The following is a 14,562-nucleotide window of genomic DNA, read 5'->3' on the forward strand; positions in this document are numbered from 1 at the left end:
CTGTCCATGACTTTTACTAAAAATAACCATGACAAAATTCATAGCTTTATCGATGTATTATGTGAACAGGCAAGGAGGAGCACACTCCAAAGTGCTCTGCCAAGAGACTATTAGGCTGTGGCAGTTCTGCATTGAGGAGGGTGTCACTCCAATAGCTGGACACTTGCCCAGAGTCCAGAATCATCTCACAAATCATCACAGTGGGAATTTTTCCCCAGATCACAAGTAGTCCCTGGAGCCCAGTGTTCTGCAAGTCATCTTCGTGGCTTGGGGCATCCCGACGATCTTCCTGTTCACTACAACGGACAATAGGAAACATAGACTTCTTCGAGTGCTGTCCCTGTGGGTGGTCCACTCTAGGGAACGGTGTGTCCAAGTTGGCCATATGGTACTGTCTACTGTTGTCCCTCACAAAACTCAAAAATCCCACCAACCATAGTGGGTACTGCTTCACATTCACCTAGAGTGGAGGATGCACAGGGACAGCACTTGAAGAAGAAGAGAAAGTTACTCACCTTGCAATAACTGAGGTTCTTCGAGATCTGTGTCCCTTTGGGTGCTCCACTCCCCACCCTCCTCCCCTCTACTCTGGAGTACTAGTATGATTTCTCCACGGTAGAGAAGGAACTGACGAGGGTGCGGGACACACGCTCTCAGGAAGATTCCAATGAAATGGGAGATATCAACTGAGCTCGTGCGTCCCAACGAGGCACTGCTACCGAAGATCTCCGATCAACGGCGCCGGGACGCACCGTCACCTAGAGTGGAGCACCCACTGGGACACACGTTTTGAAGAATCTCAGTTACTTCAAGGTGAGTAACTTTCTCTTTTCTGCTCTCAAGTGGGCATCAGTCCAGTTTCCAACACCTTCCACCTCAGTTGGCAGTCAGCTCCCCTTTATGCTTTCCCTCAGATCTCGATCATTTCACTGGCTGAGACAGTGTTGGTTTTCTAAGCTTGCAGTGTCGTTTTAGCCTCCCATATCCTTTCCTCTCCATCCCAACCTGGTCACACTTTGAATCCTGGTTTCAGCTCCCTGCATCTTATGGTGTGGTTGTTCCATGGTTGAATGAGGAGGAAGAGCAATGTTTGGTGGCTGTTCGACAGGTCCTGCTTAGTACTAGAAAACCCCCTCCACCAGGATGGCCTATTCAGCAAAGTGGAAGTGTTTTTCAATGTGGTAATTGGCCCATGGAGTTCAGCCAACACTGGGTAGTATCCAAGACATCTTGGAGTATTTACCGCATCTTCAGTCATCGGTGTTATACTTAGCTCATTGACGGTGTATCTAGTGCTAACAGTCTTTCATCCATCCATTCATGGAAGATCGGTGTTTTTCAACGATGGCGAGATTCTTAAAAGAAATCCTTTGTCTCCATTCATGGTCTGGGAACCGGTTTCCTTGTGGGACCTTAACACAGTCTTAGCAGTTCTGATGAGACCTATGTACGAACATCTGTCCCTTTCCTCTCTTGTGTCAAAAAACCTGTATTCCTTGTGGCAATAACATCTGCAAGGAGAGTGTGAGAGCTGCAGGCTTTGATAGCAGAGCCTCCTTACATGCAATTATCCCAAGACAAAGTGACATTGTGTTTGCACCTGAAATTTGTATCTAAAGTGGTCTCTGTTTCATTTAAACCCGGCGGTTCCATTTACCTGTGTTTTTGTCCTAAGCTGCTTATCTCTGGAGGAGCAGCATCTTCACACATTAGACCTCAAACTGTGTCTGGCTTTTTACCTGGACAGGACTAAATTATTTTGGGCTTCATCTTGTCTGTTTGTGTTGTAAGCAAACTGTATGAAGGGACAGACAGCCTCCTCGCTGACTATCTGTAAATGGACAACTTCCTGCATCAAGACTGCATACAAAACCGCTTTGGCTACGCCTCCTGTGTTGTAGCAAGCTCATTCTATGAGAGCACAAACTATGTCAATAGTGTTTGTACGTGATATCTCAATATTGTATATTTGCAGGGCTGCCATGTGGTCATCAATATGTATTTTTATGAACCATTATGCCATTACTGCAGCATCCAGATCAGATGCAAACTTTGGGAAGGTGGTTTGCAGTCCTTGTTTAAATAGAATCCGAGCCACACCCCCGGGTATAGCTAGTGAGTCATCCAAGTGGAATACTGTGCTGCATCTACTCGAAGAAGAAGAAACAGTTACTTAATCTAACTGTGGTCCTTGGAGATGTGATGCAGATGTGTATTCCACGACCCACCCTCTGACCCATCCGCATCAGAAACTAGTCTCTGGGCAGCCACTGCAAAGGAACTGAGCGGGGTGCGGGCAGCGCTGCCTCATATAGACAGGGGAGGGGGAATAGCCATGAGGTGCGAGCGCTGCCCCTCTACAGGTACTTCTAGGCAAATTTCTCCAGCTCCAGTGAACGGGGGTACGCACACCTAAATGGAATACATACCTGCATCACATTTCATAGAACCACAGTTACAGTAAGTGACCATTTCTTTTCTACTAATAAAAGGTAATAGTAATGTGATGTGGATTAGTATCAAGTGCCTAGTGGTTACTGTCACATCTACCTATTAACTGTATTTGATTTAAAAATTAAAAATAATGAATCAGCTGCAAACTAATACAATAATGACTCATTCTGAACCTTGATGCCTTTCTGATCATGCAACCACACCTTCCTTTCAAAACAGTTCTTCTGCAGTGGTTAAACAAACAAATGCCCAACCAACAACTCTACTTTGCAAAACAAGAGACTCCACTGTACAGTCTTCTCCTTGTGAGTAGAGGATGAGAGGACAAACAAAACATGACAGAGGTATAGACATCTGGCTTAATGCACTATTGGAAGGTGCTCAGCTACTGTAGTGATAATGATGGCATAAAAACCTGAATGGAACAGAATTTCTCCAGTAGGACTGACCCTCAAGGGATGGTTATAATATATCACCTAAGTGCAGATGATATAGCTGTTATCACAGAAGATTCCCAGCCACTTTCTGTCTGGAATTTAATATTCTCTCCCACTTACAACTGAGGCAACTGTTATTCTTTTTGCAGAATACTTTGTGTTACGGTTGCCTAGCATACAGTTGTTTATAACTGTTTCAAAGTTAAAGGCTAAAGAAGTCTGTGCGATAATGGTACTAAGGTACTTTTGAAAATCTCACCCAAAGACCTAAGTGACTTCAGAGCAAAAAGATTTGTGCAAGTCCCCAGGAGATTTGCTTTTGAAAATCCTACCCTTTGCTTTTAGGTACTATCTGTGAATTAGTGAACATAATAAATCATTGGGGATGTGTCATGAAATTCTAACAAGATAAGAAAATATATTGCCAAAATGCTTAATGTAGAACTTAGATTGCTGGTTCTCTGTCCATCAGAGAAAAAGTAGCATTTGAGGTAGGTTTTTATAAATATGGAACCATCTGGAACTGAGTCCCCCCATTTACTCTTGTTACCATCTTAATTTAAAGACTGGTTCAGATGTTAGGTTTGTAAGGCCTGGTCTACACTAGGACTTTAATTCGAATTTAGCAGCGTTAATTCGAACTAACCGCTCAACCGTCCACACCAGGAAGCCATTTAATTCGAACTAGAGGGCTCTTTAGTTCGAATTTGGTACTCCACCCCGACAGGTGGAGTAACGCTAAATTCGACATGGCTAGCTCGAATTAGGCTTGGTGTGGATGCTAATCGAACTTAGTAGCTCCGGGAGCTATCCCACAGTGCACCATTCTGTTGACGCTCTGGACAGCAGTCCGAGCTTGGATTCTCTGGCCAGCCACACAGGAAATGACCCGGGAAAATTTGAATTCATTTTCCTGTCTGGGCACTTTGAATCTGACGTCCTGGTTGGACATCGGGGCGAGCTCCGCAGCACCTGCAACGATGCAGAGCTCTCCAGCAGAGGAGTCCGGGCAATCCCAGAATAGAAAGAGGTCCCCAGCATGGACAGACCGGGAAGTCATGGATCTGATCGCTGTGTGGGGCGAGGAGTCTGTGCTCTCGGAGCTGCGCTCCAGCAAGCGGAATGCAAAGACCTACGAGAAGGTCTCGAAAGCCATGAAAGACAAAGGATACAGCCGGGATGCGATGCAGTGCCACGTGAAAGTCAAGGACCTAAGACAAGGGTATCAAAAAGTCAGAGCGGCAAACGGACGCTCCGGAGCCAAGCCCCAGACATGCCGCTTCTACGAGGCACTGCATGCCATTCTAGGTGGGTCTGCCACCACTGCCCCACCAGTGACGGTGGACTCCGAGGACGGAATAGTGTACCGGGACAGAGGACGGCGCAGGCGACAGCGAACCCACTCCCGCTTTCCCTGACAGCCAGGATCTCTTCATCACCCTCACAGAGATCCCCTACCAACCGTCCCCGCCCGTTAACCCGGACTCAGAATCAGGGGAAGGATCAGGCGGTAAGTGCTATAAACATGGAAACATTTATTTTTTAAAAAACAGGTATATAAAAAATAGAAATACTATATAAAAAATTTTAAATCTCAAACTATACAAAAAGTAGGTCCACACATATAGGAATAGAGCAATAATCCTCTTGGGACAGTTCAAAAAAGCTCTCAGAGAGCAGCTCGAAAAACCTCCGCAGGAGGTTCCTGGGGAGAGGTGCCTTATTGGGTGCTCCGTGGAAGCACACTCTTCTGCGCCAGGACATCCTAATGTACATAGGAACCATCGCCTCCACCAGCATTGCTGCATATGGTCCTGGTCTGTGCAGGGCTTCCCTTAGCATCCGCTCTCTCTGACTCCGAGTGACACGCCTCAGGGTAATGTCGTTCTGGAAGTGCTGCATCTAATTAGGGCAATTAGTGTACTGTTACTTTTGTGAATGGTAGACTTTTACTTTGCATAAGAATGACCCTCGCTTAACAGCCACGTGTTGGAGGCCACAGAGGAAAAGCATACAGTGATCTTTCCTGTGCACTGCCGGGAGGGGCTGGAAAAGGCTCAGACTTTATGCTTTCCAGATTGCCTTTAGCGGGAGGGCACAGCTATCCATTAACTGTTAAGCAGACTCTACTGTAAGGCTTACCAGGACTGGCTGCTAGACGGATTCAGCTGTCCCTCCCCACTTGGCGTCTCTCCTGTGCAAGACCGCAACCACTGAAAGCGTATTCCGAAATCTCGAACTTGGCCTGAGATCTCGTGAGACTAGGTGCCCTGTATGGTCTTGTTCACAGAAACTGACTAGACTGTGTTCACTGTTCGCAAACATGTATCTGTTCAAGGAAATCACTTACTTTTTCCCATCACACAGCTTCGGCTCTTTCCCGGACTGCCCCGTCATCCACCTCGCAGAGGCTGGCTAACATTAGGCGGCGAAAGAAAAAGACTAGGGACGACATGTTCGCGGAACTGATGGCCTGCTCCACAGCCGAGGCGGCAGAGCAGAGACAGTGGAGGGAGACCCTGTGTCAGCAGCATCGCACACATCGAACGGGAGGATAGGTGGCGGCAGGAAGACCAGCAGGCGACTCAAACGCTGCTTGGTCTAATGAGGGAGCAAACGGACACGCTCCGGCGCCTTGTAGATGTTCTGCAGGACCGCAGGCAGGAGGAGAGAGCCCCCCTGCACTGCATCTGCAACCGCCCTCCAACGCCAAGAAGTCCTGTCCCCCCCTCACCCAAAGTTACAAGAAGGAGGGGCGGTAGGGGCCGTGAGAACTGTCACTGCACCGCAGCAGAGCGCTAATGTACAAGACACCTCTCGCGCTCTAAATTTGTAGAAGTTCTTCCCTTACAGGATCACCCAGTCCCAAATCCAAGTTTCAACCCCCCACTGTGTCTAACATTATTAAAAGCGGTTTGCTGTTACTCTCTGTTTCCGTCACGTTTCTCGTGTCAGAAGACTTTGTGGGGGGGGATTTTTAATTGCAGTGCATAGCCCACATTACCAGGGTACAGACTTGGGGGCAGGGTCAACTGCAGGGCACACACAGACTGCAGTCACTAGGCACAAGGGTCAGTCTGTGTGGTGTATGCTGCCCCGGGTCATTCGTTGATGTGTATGCTTGTCCAGGGTCCTGGCGCCTGCCATCCCCGAATGTAAAGGCAGGCTTCCCTTACCATGCACTTCGACCGTAGCCACGAGCCTCTCCGCTGTCCTGAGCCCCAAAAAGAGCCCTCATCCAGGGACAGATACTCACCCGTCCCCCACACCCCTCACCCCTTCCAACGCCCAAACCCACAGCCCACAGCCATCATGCAAACCCCTATCCAAAGACGGCACCCCTCGCCCCTTCCTGCAAACCCACCCATTCCTGCAAACCCACCCCTACATGCACAATCACTGTAAACCGTCCCCCACCCCACAGACCTATGTAGGAGCAGGAGGCTGTCCGTCCTGTATTGGACAAGCGGTCTGTACATCAGTGCACACCGAACCCAGCACAGTATGCTTCCATGTTTCAACCCAGGAACAGAAATGCAAAGTCAACGAAAGATTTCTTATTAATTACTGTTACATGTCATTAGTTTTAAAACGTGCTTTGGAAGTGGGGGAAACTTGGAGAACCGGGTTTGTGAGCTCAGATCTAACTCGACACATACAGACACAGGCCCATGATCAGGCTCTCTTAAAATCAAGTGGACAGTCACAGGTTACCCTGCTCTGCGAGGAAACTAGCTTTCAAAGCCTCCCGGATGCACAGCACTTCCCGCTGGGATATTCTCTCGGCACGGGTGTCTGGCTGATCGTAAACAGCAGCCAGGCGATTTGCCTCAACCTCCCATCCGGCCAAAAAGGTCTCGCCCTTGCTCTCACACAGATTGTGGAGCACACAGCAAGCAGCAATAACTACGGGGATATTCTTTTCGCTGATGTCTGAGCGAGTGAGTAAGCTCCGCCATCTCCCCTTGAGACGTCCGAAAGCACACTCCACGACCATTCTGCACTTGCTCAGGCGGTAGTTGAAGAGTTCCTTGTCACTGTCCAAGGCGCCTGTATAGGGCTTCATGAGCCAGGGCATTAGCGGGTAGGCTGGGTCCCCGAGGATCACTGTAGGCATCTGCACATCCCCAACCGTTATTTTGTGGTCCGGGAAGAAAGTACCTGCCTGGAGGCGTTTGAAGAGACCAGAGTTCCTGAACACACGCGCGTCATGAACCTTGCCCGCCCACCCGACGAAGATGTTGGTAAAACGTCCCCTATGGTCCACCAGTGCTTGCAGCACCATTGAAAAGTAGCCCTTTCGGTTAATGTACTCGCTGGCCTGGTGGGCTGGTGCCAGGATAGGGATGTGAGTCCCATCTATAGCCCCACCGCAGTTTGGGAATCCCATCGCGGCGAAGCCATCTATGACGACCTGGACGTTTCCGAGAGTCACTACCTTTGAGAGCAGTTGCTCAACGATTGCGTGGGCTACTTGAATCACAGCAACCCCCATGGTAGATTTGCCCACGCCAAAGTGGTTCGCTACTGACCGGTAGCTGTCTGGCGTGGCAAGTTTCCAGAGGGCTATGGCCACTCGCTTCTGCACACTGAGGGCTGCTCGCATCCGTGTGTCCTGGCGCTTCAGGGCAGGGGACAGCAAGTCACACAGTTCAAGGAAAGTGCCCTTACGCATCCTGAAGTTACGCAGCCACTCTGTTTCATCCCAGACCTGCAGCACTATGCGGTCCCACCAGTCCGTGCTTGTTTCCCGGGCCCAGAATCGCCGTTCCACACCATGAACTTGACCCATTGCCACCATGATCTCCACGGCGCGGCGTACCCTGCTTTCCGAGAGGTCTGCGCCACTCTCCTCACCATGCTGCCGGAGCCTCCTCGCCCGATTTCTCAGCATCTGACTGTGGAAGAGGTGGACGATAAGGTGCGAGGAGTTGACAACGGCCATAAGTGCAGCGATGATCGCAGCGGGCTCCATGCTCGCAGTGCTGTGGCATCCGCGCTGTAACCGACCAGAGAAGGGCGCGATCAGATTTCCCGCCGGCGCTTTCAGGGAGGAAGGGCGTGATTGACGGTTCAATGACGACAGTATCCCAAAACCGCCCTCGACACATTTTTTCCCCCAGCAGGCATTGCGAGCTCTACCCAGCATTCCAATGGGCAGCGGGGACTGCGGGAACTGTGGGATAGCTTCCCACAGTGCACCGCTTCGAAAGTCGACGCCGGCCCCGTTAATGTGGACTCAGAAGTTCGAATTAGTGTATTTAGTGTGGATACACAAATTCGACTTCATAAGGTTGAATCCACAAATTCGACTTAAGTAGATTCGAAATAGTCTTGTAGTGTAGACAAGGCGTAAGGGAGTACTTCATTCTCTTAATAAACTGGGCACATTCTTCAACTCATCTCAATAGTGCTAATCTGTAAGAACGGAAATCTGAGAAGTGAAGTAATGAAGGGTTACTTGTTAGTGAACAGTTTGCAGACTTTACTGCCTCCACAGTCAGACTAGCCCTTCCTCTCTTTTTCCTGCTTGTTGTTTTTAAAGTTACTATTTTAAGGCACTCAGGAATTGAGGGTGGGATGCAGTTTTCCACATATAGATGTGGTAAGTGCACCTTTCTGCAAAAGCATGAGACCCCATTTAGGCTCTAACTACTCTTTTAACAGGACTGGTCAGGGTTGCTTGGTGTGACTATGCAGATTTAGTGAAATACTGATAAATAAACTCTTTTTTACATGGCAGTTACATAAGTCATTAAAATAGAAGAGGGAGTTCTTAATTATGCAGCAGCCCTCCCTATCCATGCTACTATGCTATAGGCTTGAGATGTTTTGTTCTGCAAGGGACAGGAACCTATTGGATAGTAGCAAAATTTAGGGAATTCACTGTAGTAATGGAATAAGAAGAGGATGTGCATCTGCCCTCCTTGCCCTATAATCCTGATGTGCAGCCCCTTATCATGCTTGCCCTGGGCTCCTCCCCCCACAGCTGTGCTTGTGCTCCTCAGTACTGACCTGCACCCCTGTCAAGACTCCTTCCCACCGACAACTCTGTAAGACAAAGATGAAAGAAAGTGTACGTCCATTACTTCATGGAGAAGGGGAGAGTAAGTAACAGGTAATGCAGAGAAGGCTGAAGTATTTAATGCCTTTTTTGCTTCAGTCTTCACTAAAAAGTCTAATTGTGATGAGATGCTTAACACAATTAATATTAACAACAAGGGGGAAGGATCTCGGGCCAAAACAGGAAAGAACAGGCTAAATAATATTTAGATAAATTAGATGGATTTAATTCAGCCTATGAAAAACTAGAGTACCTATCCCGTGCTACCCCCGGTTGTTTCTTTTGTAAACTGAACAGTCCCAGTCCTTTTAATCTCTCCTCATATGGAAGTTGTTCAATATCCCTAATCTTTTCTGTTGCTCTTCTCTGTACTTTTTCCAATTCTAACACACTTTTTTTTAGAAGGGGCAATCAGAACTGCACACAATATTCCAGGTGTGGGACTACTATGGATTTATATAGTGGTATGATGATATTGTTGGTTTTACAGGGAGTCCTCAGACTTATGACACAATTCCTTCCTCAGAATTGCGTTGTAAGTTGAAATGTAAGTCGAAAACGCTTTTCCTATAGGAATCAGTGATATGAAGGGGGGATTGGTTCCTGAACCAAGGTTTGATACACTATTTTCACCACAATAACCCAGATTTTTGTACTAAATGAATTATAGTTAACTAAAGTTGCAACATCAATGTATTTTGTAAACAGCATTCAAATAAACATATAAACTCACATATGTTGCTCAGAATGCCGGCAACACAGGCTCAGAAAGCCAGGGAGAACAGCACACGTGCTGAGCCTCAGCTAATCACTGTTCAAGCTTTCTGATTGGCTCACGGCCCCGGGCTCAGCCAATCAAAAACAAGTGGCAACCCTACCTGGCAACAAGCTACCCTGCTGTCTCGAAGCCAATCAGAAGCGACCCCTTCCAGCTCTATACCAGTATAACACCACCAGAAAGTGATTTCAAGCTAACTTTATGCAAATCGAGCATCATAAGGGTGAAACAAACATCATGGGGTGGCATGAGACGTAAGTCGGGCGTCATAAGTCCAAGGACTCCCTGTATTATCTATGCCTTTCCAAATGGTTCCTAACATTCTGTTAGCTTTTTTGACTGCCACTGCAAGTTGAGTAGACGCTTTCAGAGAACTAGCCAAAATGACTCAAAATTCTCTTTCTTGTGTGGTAACAGCTAATTTAGACCCTATCATTTTGTATGTATAGTTGGGATGATGTTTTCCAGTATGCACTACTTTGCATTTATTATGAACATTGAATTTAATCTTCCATTTTGTTGTACAAGTCATCCAGTTTTATGAGATCCTTTTGTAACTCTTTGCAGTCTGCTTTGGATTTAACTGTCCTTAAATAATTTTGTGCCATCTGAAATTTTGCCACCTGAATGTTTACCCCTTTTTCCAGATCACTTATGAATATGTTGAATAGCACTGGTCCCCATACAGATCTTTAGGGGGCCTCTCTACATTCTAAAAACTGACCATTTCTCCCTACCCTTTGTTTCCTGTCTTTAACCAGTTACTGATCCATGAGAGGACCTTCCCTCTTATCCCCTGGCTGCTTACTTTGCGTAAGAGCCTGTGGTGAGGGACCTTGTCAAAGGCTTTTTGGAAGTCCAAGTTTACCATATCCACTGAATCACCCTTGTTCACATGCTTGTTGACCCCCTCAAAGAATGCTAATAGATTGGTGAGGCATGATTTCCCTTTACAAAACCCATGTTGACTCTTCCCCAACATATTGTGTTCATCTGTTTGTCTGATAATTCTGTTCTTAGTATAGTTTCAACCAATTTGCCTGGTACTGAAGTTAGGCTTACCGGCCTGTAATTGCTAGGATTGCTTCTGGAGACTTTTTAAAAAATCAGCATTGCATTAGCTATCCTCCACTCACCTGATAGAGGCTGATTTAAGCGATATGTTACATAACCTAAAAAGAATAGTGTGACAGGGCCCAGTGTGTCAAGTTGGGGTGCCCACATCAACCCAGTGCGAGGTTTGTACACCCCATCACACAGTCATTGGGATTCCCTGTTAAGCGGGTGATTCCAGTCAAGTAGGGCCTGGCCCCCTGCCAGGATCATTTAGATGAATAGTCCATGGGTTCCTGGGCAGGCAAAACAAGCAAGCAGTCTGAAGCCCTGCAGCCTCCTGGCTGGGGCAGGCAATAGGACTTGGGTAATTAGCCCCCTGGCCAGGGTAAAACATCATTCAGTCTATGGCCCTTGGGTGGGGAAAACAAACAGTCAATAGGCCTTACTTCCCTCTGGGCTGGGACATAGAGCAGGCAGCAGCCTCCTCGGCAGGCGGTGGTTTGGCTTCCCTGGCAGTCTTCGCCATCAGCGAGACTCCTAGAGCATAGTCTGGGTGTTTGGGCTCTACCACCAAGACTATCACAGGAATCAGCAGTGTACGTCCTTTCCCCTCTGTCATCCACTCCGACTGACCTGGGCTGCCTCCTTTTATCCAGCTTCTCCACCTGGAGCATGCGCAGCAGGGGAAAGGGGGCATGGTTGCCTGGGCCCACAATGATAGGTCCGCACCTGGTGGCCCAGTGCGGAGTTGGTACACCCCGTCACAGGTGGCTCAAGTGTGGGAATCTTCCTCACATCCTCTGCAGTGATGAGCAATGCAAAGAATTCATTTAGCTTCTCTGCAACTGCCTTGTCTTTGTCTTAATCTTCCAGTGGTCCTGCTAATTGTTTGGCAGGCTTCCTGCTTCTGATGTATTACATTTTTTTTTTCTGCTCCATTAGCTATCTTTAAGGACCCATCGAGGACAAGTGAGGTTCCATAGGAATGGAAAAGGACAAACATAGTATCCAGCTTTAAAAAAGGGAGAAAAGGAAGGACCTGGAGAATAATAGGCAAGCTAGCCTAACTTCAGTACCTGGAAAGATACTGGAACAAATTATTAAACAATAAATTAATAACAATAATAGAGGATAATAAGGTGATAAGCAGTAGCCAGTATGGATTTGTCAAGAACAAATTATCCCAAACCAATCTTATATCCTTCTTTGACAGGGTAACTAGCCTAATAAATAGAGACAGTAGACATGATATAGCTTTACTTTAGTAAGGCTCGACACAGTTCCATGTGATATTCTCATAAGCAAACTAGGGAAATATGGTCTACGTGCAATTACTATAAGGTGCTTATATAACTAGTTGAAAGACTACTCAAAAAGTAGTTATCAGTGGTTCACTGGGAGGATGTACCAAGTAGTATCCTCCAAGGGTCTGTTCTGGGTCTGATAGTATTCAGTATTTTCATTAATAACTTGAATGATGGAATGGAAAGTATCCTTATAAAATTTGCATACCAAGCTGGGGAGGGGTTGCAAGCACTATGCAGGATGGAACTAGAATTCAAAATGATCTTGATAATTTAGAGAATTGGTCTGAAATCAATAAGACAATATTCAGTAAAGACACGTGCAAGGTACTGCACTTAGGAAGGAAAAGTCAAATGCACAGATACAAAACGGAGAATAATTGAATAGGCATCATTACTGCAGAAGAGTCTGAGGGCTATAGTGGATCACAAATTTAATACGAGCCAACAGTATGATGGTATTGTGAAAAAAGCAAATAGTATTCTGAGCTGTATTACACAGGCATGTCATATGTAAGACATATGAGGTAATTGTTTTGCTATACTCAGCACTGCTGAGGCCTCACCTGGAGTACTGTGTCCAGTTTTTGGCATCATACTTTAAGAAAGATGTGGATGAATTGGAGGGAGTCCAGAGGAGAGCAGTAAAAATGGTAAAAGGTTTAGAAAACATGTCCTATAAGGAAAGATTGAAAGAACTATGCATGTTTAGGGTAGAGAGGAGAAGGCTGAAGGGGGACCTGGTAAGTCTTCAAATAAGTAAATGGTTGTTATGAAGAGGACATTATTCAATTGTTTTTCATGTCCTCTGAGGATAAGACAAGAAGTAATTGGCTTAGTTTGCAGTATGGGAGTTTTAAGTTGGCTATCTCTAAGTATAAGACTAATTAAGCAGTGGAACAGGGATTTTTCCCTGATGTCTTTAGCTTCCCTTATCAATTTTCTACACTTCATAGTTGGTAATTTATGATGTTCACAATCTACATCAAATTTTTTTTCCATTTGTTATATAGTGTGTGCTTGTTTCTAATTTCTGTCTGCACTTCCCTCTTAACTAGGATGGGCTTTTAACCCAGTTGTCCTCTTCTGTGACTGAGGAATTGTGGCTTTTGGGCTGTCTTGTAAACTCTTTTTAAACAATTTCAATGTTCATTCATATTTTGCTCTCTAAATTCTTTCTTCCCATCAGTTCTGCTCATAATTCTAATTTTCTTCATCTCTGGAAAATTAGGTTCCAAGTATATCTGTTCCTTGGCTGGGATTATCCTCTGTTTGTCCATAATTAATGTAATGAAGTCTTGGTCACTGGTTCATTGACAAACACAACTTCCAGTCCAGTGATCAATTCATGATAATGAGGGTCCAAAATAGTTATCTTAGGTGTTTAGTCTTTTGTTTCAGAATATTATCACCTATGATAGAAACTCTGATGGTGTTTTACTACTGGCTGCATGAGACCTGCAGCATATATTTCACGTAACACAATTTTTCCTAACACAAATTGCAGACAGGTGCTTTAAGGAGCAACTTTTCCTTTTGTCTAAATTGATTCAGTCATCTGTAACAGGCCCCTGTCAGTGTCCCCCTTGAGCTTTATTAGTTAGCAAATTGATCCACATGCATTCAAGATTCTGCTGTTCTGAACTATCAATAATTCTAAAACAGGTAATGGTTTGCTTAATATAGAGTGCCAGTCCCCACCTCCTTTTACTCACTATATCTCTCCTAAATAAATTGTAACCAGTGATGTTAACATTCCAGTAAAGGGAAGCATCCACCCAGAGGTCGGTAATACCAGTTGTGTCAAATTTCTTCTCACTAGTGAGAATTTCCAGTTCCTTCTGCTTATTATCCAGACTCCTAGCACCATTGTATAAGAAATTTAAAAAATTATTTTCTTTACGTTCTTTGCTACTTAGGTTCAATATGTTCCTAGCACCTGGAGTCTGAGTTTGTAATGCTTTCAACCCTTTAACATTATTCCCTTGTATAATATTTTTATATATATGAACCGAAGATGAGGCTGGGAATATGTTTGTGCGTGCGCACTCATGTGCACTGAGTGAAAATGCTTTATGTACTTAAATACGATGATTTTCATTCAGGAGGCAAAAGAATAAACTATGCATTAAAATTGAACAAGAAAAAATTCAAATGTACTTGGAAATAAGTACTCTTGCAGACTATATTGGGAGGGAAATGAAAAGATGCAGTAAAGGAGAAAGAAAAATGATTTAGGCTTAATGCGTTCACGTTCTTTGAGCATGATATAAAAGTTTCATTAATTACAAACTAAAAAAAAGTATATTTTTAAAATAAAGAAATAGCTCTGGGTCAGAGGGAATGAAGAAGTGTTTTAAGAAGATGAAGTAGCCAAATGGAAATTTGATTCTAGCCATCATATGTGGGGGAAGACTCAAAATGAAGACATTATTAGTAGAGTTTTGTGGGCAGACAAAGAAAGTAGAT

At 45.4% G+C, this 14,562-nt stretch overlaps 1 protein-coding gene across 8 annotated transcripts in view; it reads left to right on the forward strand.

The window, feature by feature from the left end:
- Positions 1–14,562, forward strand: part of RPS6KA5 (ribosomal protein S6 kinase A5) — a 165,387-nt gene that overhangs the window by 143,768 nt on the left and 7,057 nt on the right. The window lies entirely within an intron of this gene.

This window comes from Mauremys reevesii, linkage group 4, assembly GCF_016161935.1.
Source record: "Mauremys reevesii isolate NIE-2019 linkage group 4, ASM1616193v1, whole genome shotgun sequence".
In the NCBI taxonomy this organism is placed as follows: Eukaryota; Metazoa; Chordata; order Testudines; family Geoemydidae; genus Mauremys; species Mauremys reevesii.